The following is a 9,230-nucleotide window of genomic DNA, read 5'->3' on the forward strand; positions in this document are numbered from 1 at the left end:
AGAGAGAGAGAGAGAGAGAGAGAGAGAGAGCATCCTGCAGTATTTCTTCTGCAGCTGTTTTTAGTACTCTGAATCTAGGTTGTTACCCTCCTTCCTCTCCTTCCTGTAGGCGTTCTGTTCTTTCATTCTGTTTGGCAGGTGTCACTAAAGTTATACTCACCCCCCACCTCCCACCCCACCCCTCCCCCACCCCCACTTTGCATCATCTTCCTGTAGGTTGTCACTGCCATGAAGAAGACTCAGGCTGTGCCCTCCTATAACCATTCTAAAACTGAAAGGAAGGGGAGAGCAATTTGAGATGATAAATTCCATGCAAAAAGGAAAGGGAGGAAATGAGAAGAGAAGAGAAGAGGAGAGGAGAGGAGAGGAGAGGAGAGGAGAGGAGAGGAGAGGAGAGGAGAGAAGAGGAGAGAAGAGGGAAGAAGGAGAAGGATTGGGGAGGGGGTGCAGAGCGCAAGCTGCAGGTAAAACCAACAGCTCTTGAGTATAAACTTGAGTCACCAACTTCATTGAATCATAAGATTCATTCTTTCCGATGCTTTTCAACTTGGCAGTGTGAGTGATTATAAAATTACCTTAAAGGCCCTTACCAAGAAAGGCAAACAGCCTGAATTCTATCATCAGGACCTACACAAGAAGGTGAAAGCCAACTCTTAAAGGGTGCCTTCTGACCTCCACAGGTGTTAACTATGTCACACACTATACATACACACACAATAATAATAAAGCAAAAAAAAATGCTGAGAGTATCCTAGTCTGTGATTTCTCATAGTCTTTAATATGCTAATATGTACTGTATCATCTAAGAAAGGGTGAGTATGCATGCTGTACCCTGAAGTTCTTTCTTATGGAACCTTTTGAAGAAAAGCTATTGAGTGAGTAAGCCTTGTTGATATTCTGAGGAGACTACTTTGGGTATTTGCACTGGTTAGTTTTTGTCAGCTTGACACAAACATAGTCACCTGGCAAGAGGGACTCTCAGCTGAGGGCTGAGGAGCTGCTTCCATCAGATAACCTGTCTGTGGGAGCACTTTATGGATTGCTGATTGGCATGGGCGGGTGAACAGTGCCACCCCTAGGCCAGCGGCTCTGAGTTGTATAACAAAATAAGCTAAGCAGCCAAGGACAGCAAGGAGATGAACAGTGTGTTTTTCTGGCTTCTGCTCCAGGTTCTTGCACTGACTTTCCTCGGTGATGGACGGTGATCTGGAAGTTGTCATAAGTAAGATGAAATAAACTCTTTCCTCCCTAAATTGCTTTGGATAAACGTTTTATCACAGCGACAGAAGGCAAGCTAAGGGAGTATTTATTCTAATGTACATTTTCAAGAGTCATCATCCCTTCAAGTGCAAAAAATAAAAAACAAACAATCAAACAAAACTCAAACCAAACCCAAACAATCGGGGTGTGTGTATATATGTGTGTGCATAAATGTGCATCCATGCATGTCACAGAGTGTCCTCTATTACTATCTGCCTTATTGCTTTGAGACAGGTTGTGCCATTGAACCTGGAGCTTGATGTTCTGTCACCTAACTTAACTTGGTGGCCCAGAAAGCCTGAGAAATCCTCTTACCTCTGTTACAAGAAGAGGCCATGCCTGGCTTCTTCAGTGGATGTTGGGGATCTAAACTCGAGCAGCCATGCTTGCACACCAAGCAATCTTACCCACTGAGTTTGCTCCCCAGCTCCAAGAAATGTCTTCTTTTATATAGCTTCAGGCATGCCACTGGAGGTGGGGAGAGTTTTGGATAGTCATACTGGGTTATTCAAACTGAACCATGCAAGTTAAAGTATACTTCTACTGTAAACAGATAATACGACTTTCTGGGCATGTTGCCTACTATTCACATACATAGCTGACTGTAAGAACATAATAGATAAAAATATTTTAACTTTTCACTACAGACAATATTTTTGTTCTTTCCTTAATGGAGCTAATATTGTAATACATTGCTGTCAGCCAAATTGCTTTAATTAAATAGCAATGAGTTCATTTAATAGTCTCCAACTGTACAGGATTTTCATGACTTTATTTAACCCTACATCTGTTCTCCTCTTTCCTAGCAATGAGACTTCCAGGATGGTTCTAGAAAAACTGGTCAACTCCTCTGTCCTTGACTATCTGATATGAGGGATTCTTTTAGTCTGTGCTTTCCAGGGGATGAGAAACACTAGAATAGACCAGACCACCCTAGATAGATGGATGGGTGGATGGATGGATGGATGGATGGAGAGGTGTTAGAGAGATGAAAGGTCTTCTGGAATTGGTTCACATGATTGCTGAGTGTGATTAGCCTAGAACCTATAGTGCATGTCTGGCATATGGAGACCCATGAAAGAGTTGTAGTTCAAATCCAAAGGCTGATGGGATGCCTCCCTTTCTCAGTCATGGTCAGTATTTTTCATAAAGCCTCGAGCCTCTTGGAGGACACCTAGTCACATTGTTAAGGGCCATAATTTTACAAAAAGTCTATGGATTTAGTTTGAATTTCATACAAAGCAGAGTATCACAGAAACATGATCAGTGTTTAACTAAATACCCGGGTACCACAGTCTAGTCAACATGACAGATAATATTAACCATCACAGCAAAGATGACACCAAACCTAGAACCAGGGACTCTGCATGGCCAAGACAAACAACATACCGTATTCCGTTGGAATTAACCTTGGCATCGTTTGCTGGAAGCAACTGAGACACAAACTCTTTCTCACTGGATTTTAAATTGGATAAATATATTCATGAGATATGCTATTGGCACAGTTGGTTGTGGGAAAAGTCCCGTGGTTTGACAGAGTGAAAAGCATAGTGCTCACACTGAGAGGAAGTCACATGGAGAAGTGGAGCCTGGGGTTCCACCTGACTCCTGCATGACTTCTCTTTAGGATTGAAACTTGGCATCCCCACACTGCCTAACCCAGCCACTTCTCAGCTTTTGTAAAAGCTAGATCCTTACAATTCTAAGTTTAAGTTTCATCAAGTGTCATTAAAGCTTATGGTTAGTGTAAGAAATCCCTTTTTACCAAAAATAATTGTTTAATAGATGCTATTTTGTTTTCAAACTTAAATAAGGAAAATTGTCCCTTTGAGACAGAGACACTTTCTCTACAAAATAAATCTGTCACTAGAGGGCATCAGAGCTTACTCTGACGAAAGGACGATCGGATTTTCTATTGACCAATAAAAAATGGATTTAGGAGGTCACAGGAGTTCCTGTGGTGGTGGCTAGGCAGTGTAACTCCGTGACAGATCCGTGCCGCCATGATGCCCAAGAGGAAGGTTAGCACGGACGGAGCGGTGAAGGCGGAGCCCAAGCACCGATCTGTGAGATTGTGGGCTAAGCCTGCACCTGCCAAGGTGGACCGAAGCCTAAAAAGGCCACCAGAAAGGATAAATTATCAGACAAAAAAGTCCCAACAAAAGGGAAGGGGGGAGTGAAAGGCAAAGTGGCCTGGAAACTACAGACCTGCCTGCAGCAAAGGAAAAGATGGAAACCATAGTCCAGCCTCTGAAGAAGAGAAAGAATCCCAAGTGTCCATAGCGTCTGTCATTGGTCCTTGCCTCCCTTCTTGTACAATTCAGAGGAATATTTTTATCAACTGTTTTGTAAATTTGAGTTTTTTAGTTGCTTTAGAAACATATTTTTAAAGTGATAGAATTCCACCTCATCCCATTTTTTTTTAAGTACAAAAATTTTTTAAGAGGTTAAATCATTTACTGGTTATTTTTTGGAGTACAACCAGAAAAACAGCAGGATACTGAATCAGGAGAGGGTGTGACTGTCTCTGGGGTCACCATAACATTCTGTAGAGGGAGCTAGTTTTATATCCTACAATACAGAGCATACTAAGTGGCAATTTGGAGTCTCAGTCATACATTCATGTCTGGAATATTTTCGGTTATATCTGGTCTCGTGTTTCTAGTAGAATCATTTCCTAAGCAAACCACTTCTTGTTCCTTCCCTATCAGAACTGTAACATAGCTGGTCATGGCCATTCATTTTCCTAACACTTGGGATAATGCGCTGTGAAAGATGGAAATTTTGAGTATGTTCTGTGTGTGGCATAAAATTGTGAGTCAGTGGAACTGAGGATTCTGAGCACTTGGTGATTATGAGCATTATGTGAGGTCTTAGGTAAACTTGCCAAGTTTGAGGCAGGAACATCACTGGAATAAGTTCAATGAGAAACAATATGTAGCTCTTCATTTGCATACATGAACACAATGTGACCCTTCAGAGTTAGGGTATATGAACATAAATATATGGCTTTTCAAAGTTTGGGTATGTGTGTTAAGAATTGGAATGTCTGTGTACTCTGCTCTTCAATAAAATCTCAGTTGTGAAAGAAAAAAAAAGTATTTAGGTTCATAGGCATGGAAAATGAAGAACTTTAACATTTCAAGTAATTTACAGTGCATTTTTACCTCTGGAAGATTATATTTCTCACAAGATGAAGAGACTATGTTTACAAAGCGTTTAGCATACCTGAAAGCCAGCTCCAAAGTGCACACTGCTAGTCCCAACTTGGCTTCACAAGTCAAACTATATAAAGTTAAATTAGCTGGATTCTGGTGTCCTTTGCTGAGCTTCCTTGTGTACAAACATGTTCGCTTACCTGAAGGGACAGCACTATCCAAGGAAAAATGCCCCACACCCTGACAGATGAGGGCTGTATGCCTGGCCCCTGAGATGTGGAAAAAGCTATTCAATCTTCCAAATTCTCCCACCCTGAAAACTGGCACACCAAGATCCCTATGAACCAATAATATGGAAATGACAATCAAAAGCCTTCAAGAAACTGAGATGGAGCTAGCCAGAGAGGGAGGTGGCAGGAAGGGGCTGCAGCAGGCAGGTTGGGAAAATAGCTTATCTGCAGACCAGACTTCCACACCCAAGTGAGCATCCTGCCCCTGCCATCAACGTAGATGAGTCTGTATTAAACACAGAGACACTCCAGGAGTCCATGCATGTACTGGCACACAGAGGGATGAGGAGCATGTCTTCAGGAGTGCTCACTGGTGTTGGTGGGGTTTAGCCTACGTTGGGAAAGATTGGTTGATGAACTATAAGTTACTCAGCGTAAGCCATCCTACGTCTGGGTAAGTGTCCAAAGCATATGCCCAACTGATAAGAGCATCATCTTTCTGTAATCATCAGGACACCTGGCTAAAAAGGACAACTGGCCAACTGATGGCAAAACGTAAAACACAACGTCACTTATTTCTTGTTCTTTCCTTTTAGATTTACTTATTCAATGTACACAAGTGTTTTGTCCATGCACGTGTGTGCACCACACAGTTGACTACTGTATATATTAAAGACATGTTTCAGTAAAGTGTATTTTTAAAAATCAACTTACTTGTTTCTCCAATCGTTTCATTCTTAAAATAAGACATCATGTGATTATTGAAAATGGAAAAATCAACATTCCTTGTCAAAAATAGAAAATATCTACAAAAATAAATGTGAAGTAAAATATTTGCCTGTATGCCACTAAAATAGTTTTCCAAATCACTACTGGTAAGACGCTGTCTCTCTGGAAGGGCTGATATAAGGTGTAGTCTATACTCTCAGAGTTATCCTGTGCACTATGCCCAAATGACAAACTAAGACTACCAAAGCTGGCCTAGGACCCTGGAAGAGAGGTGAGAAACTGCCCGGGCAGTGAGGTGTGAGTGGGTGAGGATGAGTGAGGGAATTTGTCTCTGACAGCCTATGCAGTTCCAGTGGAGTGGGATAGGTACCCTCTGCTTGCACAGCCTTTCCCTGTCAGCAGATGCTGAAGGGAAGCTAGAGGGAGACAATGGAGGGCAAGAAGGGAAGACTGCAGTGATTCCTGTAGAGCTGAAAAGATATCTTGGAGTTGAAGTTGGGAGAGAGGACAAGAGAGCCCAGGCCCAGGTTAGAGTGTAGGGCACTTGAGTCAAAGCAGAGATATGTGTATGGATGGTTTTCTGCAGAAAGAAGTGTTAGTCACTTATAGAGAGAGTGGGATAGCGGAATGGTACACTGTGAGCAGGGAGAAAGAAGCTGGAAGGTTTGGTTTGTTAGACTGTGAGTGCCCTGCTCATGGGAATGCTTCCTTCCTCTGAGGATAGACCCAAGGGACGTGTGTTCTATTCAATTACTCCACTGGCTGAGCATAGTATTAAGCTTCTCAGACCCAGCTTTCAGCCTCAGTAAATGGAAGCCTATTAAATACTAATGATTTGATGACGGGTTTCCTTATATTCTGATGTTTCATTATTTCACCAATGGCTTCCTCAAGATCCTGTGCTTCACCAACATCTTTTCTAGGTTACATATAGTTACCAGCATTGGTGCACTGTGACTATCTGGACTACCTGTCTTTCTAGATTGGGGAACATATGATGATTACCTTTGCTGTTCTACTATTATTTTATTTACTTTTCAATTCTTTTTTTAAGTTCAGAAAATAGCTGTCTTAATCTCTACCATATTGCCATTACAGGACACAACAAACTACCTCATTCATAGACAGAGGAAATGTATTTCAGACTAAAAGCTGGAAGTTGAAGGTCAAGGACCTTGTCTGGTGAGCAGCTCCTGGTTGCTTCATAACATCTAGAGAGATCCAGAGGTGAGAAAGCAGCAGTAGGCAGGCTTCAGTTTCTCTTCCTATAAAAGCATCAGCACAGTCCCCAAGGCGTTAGTCCCCATTATCACATCTGATTCTAAACACTTCCCTAAGACCTAAACTCCAAATAATCATCAACATTTAAATGTCCGGTTTATTTTTTTTTCAAGTGCATCTGTGGGGATTCATTCAAACAAAGCAAGATCCAAAAAGAATCATTGGGTCATGGCTTTTATTCCCATTAGAGTCTGTTATTCCCTCTCATTAGATCTAAGAATGAAATCATCAATTTTAATCTCAATTTCTGTGTCTCTCTGTCTCTGTCTCTGTCTCTGTATCTCTGTCTCTCTCTGCCTCTCTCTGTCTCTCTCTTTGTGTGTGTGTGTGTGTGTGTGTGTGTGTGTGTGTGTGTGTTAGTTTTACACATAGAACTGTTTCATTTATGCAAGCAAGAACTACTGAACTCAAGAACAAGATTTCCATAGTGGAGAGAGCTGGATCAGAGAGATTAAGCCACACAAGACTTTTTAAATTCTTGATATATTAAGGCAAAAAAAGTCAATAAAAATATTGAAATGGGAAATCTCTAGTGCTTCCCTGTGGCCCACTGATGCTTTTAACACTTAAAACTTAAATCCTGAGTTATGTCTGTATCACAATTCCATTGGGCATTTGACATGCCAGTATCCTGTATCATTTGAGGCTCTTGATGGTTGTGGCCTGGGTCATTCTTACATGTTCTTGACAATGTCTGACTTGTGTAGTCAGAAATCTGGGGAGAGTGGCAGCTAAAGGAACTTGTAATCATGAAATCCACCATTTCAAACCTGATTCTCCTCCCTACAATCTTCTGGGAGCTGAGCACCACTCTTGGCCTAAATCCTTCCAAAACTTCTTCCCCTCTCCATTTCCGGAGGCAATTTACTCCCTTATGGGGGATCTTTCAGTATTTAGAAGCTCTCCTTGATGCAGTAACTTAATGTGGTTTGACAAAAGTTTTTCTAACATTCAGAGTGCAGAGATGTACCTGTCATTAGCAAAACTAAACTTGTTCCATAAAATATTTAGGTGACAGAGGATCTTAGCAGGTAAAGGCAGGCACAGGCTGGACAACCTGAACTGAAACCACAGAACCCAGTGAGAGGCGAGAACTATAAGTTGATACCATCTCCACCCCCTATACACAGAGATCTCTCTCTAACCCTACTAGGTCCCTAGTCCTTTGAGAATTTTTTGTACAGGCAGCAAGAACAATGAAGGTGCCTGACATTCTCATTGCAGCAAACAGAGGGAGCCATGGATAGTTTTACAGCAGCTTCCACACTGAGTAAAGACACTGGGACGGTAGTCTGCTGCCTGGCAAGTTAACCAATGGATTTGTGTAGTTTTTGTTTGTGTGTTGAGAAAGGGTAGTTTAAGACATTACATTCATTCATAGCATATAACGCTCACCCTGGCTTGGCTGTGCGCGGATGCTTTGCATAACATCAACCCATCTAGTTTTCACATCCCCTAGGATGTAGCTCTTTGCCCATGCTCATTCAGTGACTATGTGGGCTTCCAAGGTAAACTTGGAAAGTCCATACTAAGCCCAGTTCCTTTCAACCTTATTGTGTTGGTAATCTTATGATCAAAACCTGCTTGTTTTGTTGTTCAGTAAAATACTTGGCTTCCTGCGGATTCATAACACACCATTACTACATTCTTTTCTTAAGTCCTAGACTTTATTAACATCCTAATATAGTGAGCTAGGAACCACTTCACTGCATTGAGTAAATCCACAGAGAAGGGACTGCTTCTCTTCTCTGCTGCTTGTACCCATTCTCCTTTTCAAGTCTGAATGTGGGTGATAGCCACACTGACTGGATTCAAATGCAGAGTAATTAGATGCTGTGGCTATAACTTCACACTCTGACTTTATGACTTTCAAATCTCAGGAAGGAATAAATTACCTACTCACATTATTAAATGCAACAATAACTGTTGGTGCAAGCCTGAAATCCTAGCTACATTGGTGGCTAAGGCAGGAGAATTACAAGATCATGGCTGTTGTAGGAAATCTGGTGACATATCATCTCAAACTCAAAAGGATAAAGAGGGCAGGAGATGTTACTCAGTGGTACAGTGTGTATTTCAAACCTGTGGCGAAACTCTGGATTCCATTCCCAGTACTACAAAAACTACTGTTAGGTTTGAAGTCTAATCCGTTAAAGTCTGAGAAGGCTAAGTGGCTGTGGTCGCCTGGGCAACAGTGATACTATGACCTAAAAGGATCCAAGATGTGGCAAGAGTGTAGCGAGCTCATGAAAAGGATCCACCAGTACATGAAAACAATCCTGCCTGTTCTCTGCCTTTCACAGTCTTGTCAGTTGGATTACTGTTTGAGCATCTTTGCCGTTGAGTTAGGGGAGAAAATACAGGAAAACTAGTGAACTCAATCCTCTTCTAACAGGCTTGTTACTTAGTTCCTATTTAGGATAGCTTCATATTAGAATGCAGAAGCCAGACTTTCAGTGATCAGGAGAGGAAGAGGGAGAGGGAGAGGGAGAGGGAGAGGGGGAGTGGGAGAGCGAGAGGGAGAGGAAGAGAGAGAGAGAGAGAGAGAGAAAGGGGAGAGGGATAGGTAGAG

The 9,230-nt window shown here is 41.9% G+C and overlaps 1 pseudogene; it reads left to right on the plus strand.

Moving 5' to 3' along the window:
* Positions 1-3,266: 3,266 nt before the first annotated feature.
* Positions 3,267-3,650, plus strand: LOC114633671 (annotated as a pseudogene).
* Positions 3,651-9,230: the final 5,580 nt, after the last annotated feature.

This window comes from Grammomys surdaster, unplaced genomic scaffold (genome assembly GCF_004785775.1).
Source record: "Grammomys surdaster isolate TR1022 unplaced genomic scaffold, NIH_TR_1.0 725, whole genome shotgun sequence".
In the NCBI taxonomy this organism is placed as follows: Eukaryota; Metazoa; Chordata; class Mammalia; order Rodentia; family Muridae; genus Grammomys; species Grammomys surdaster.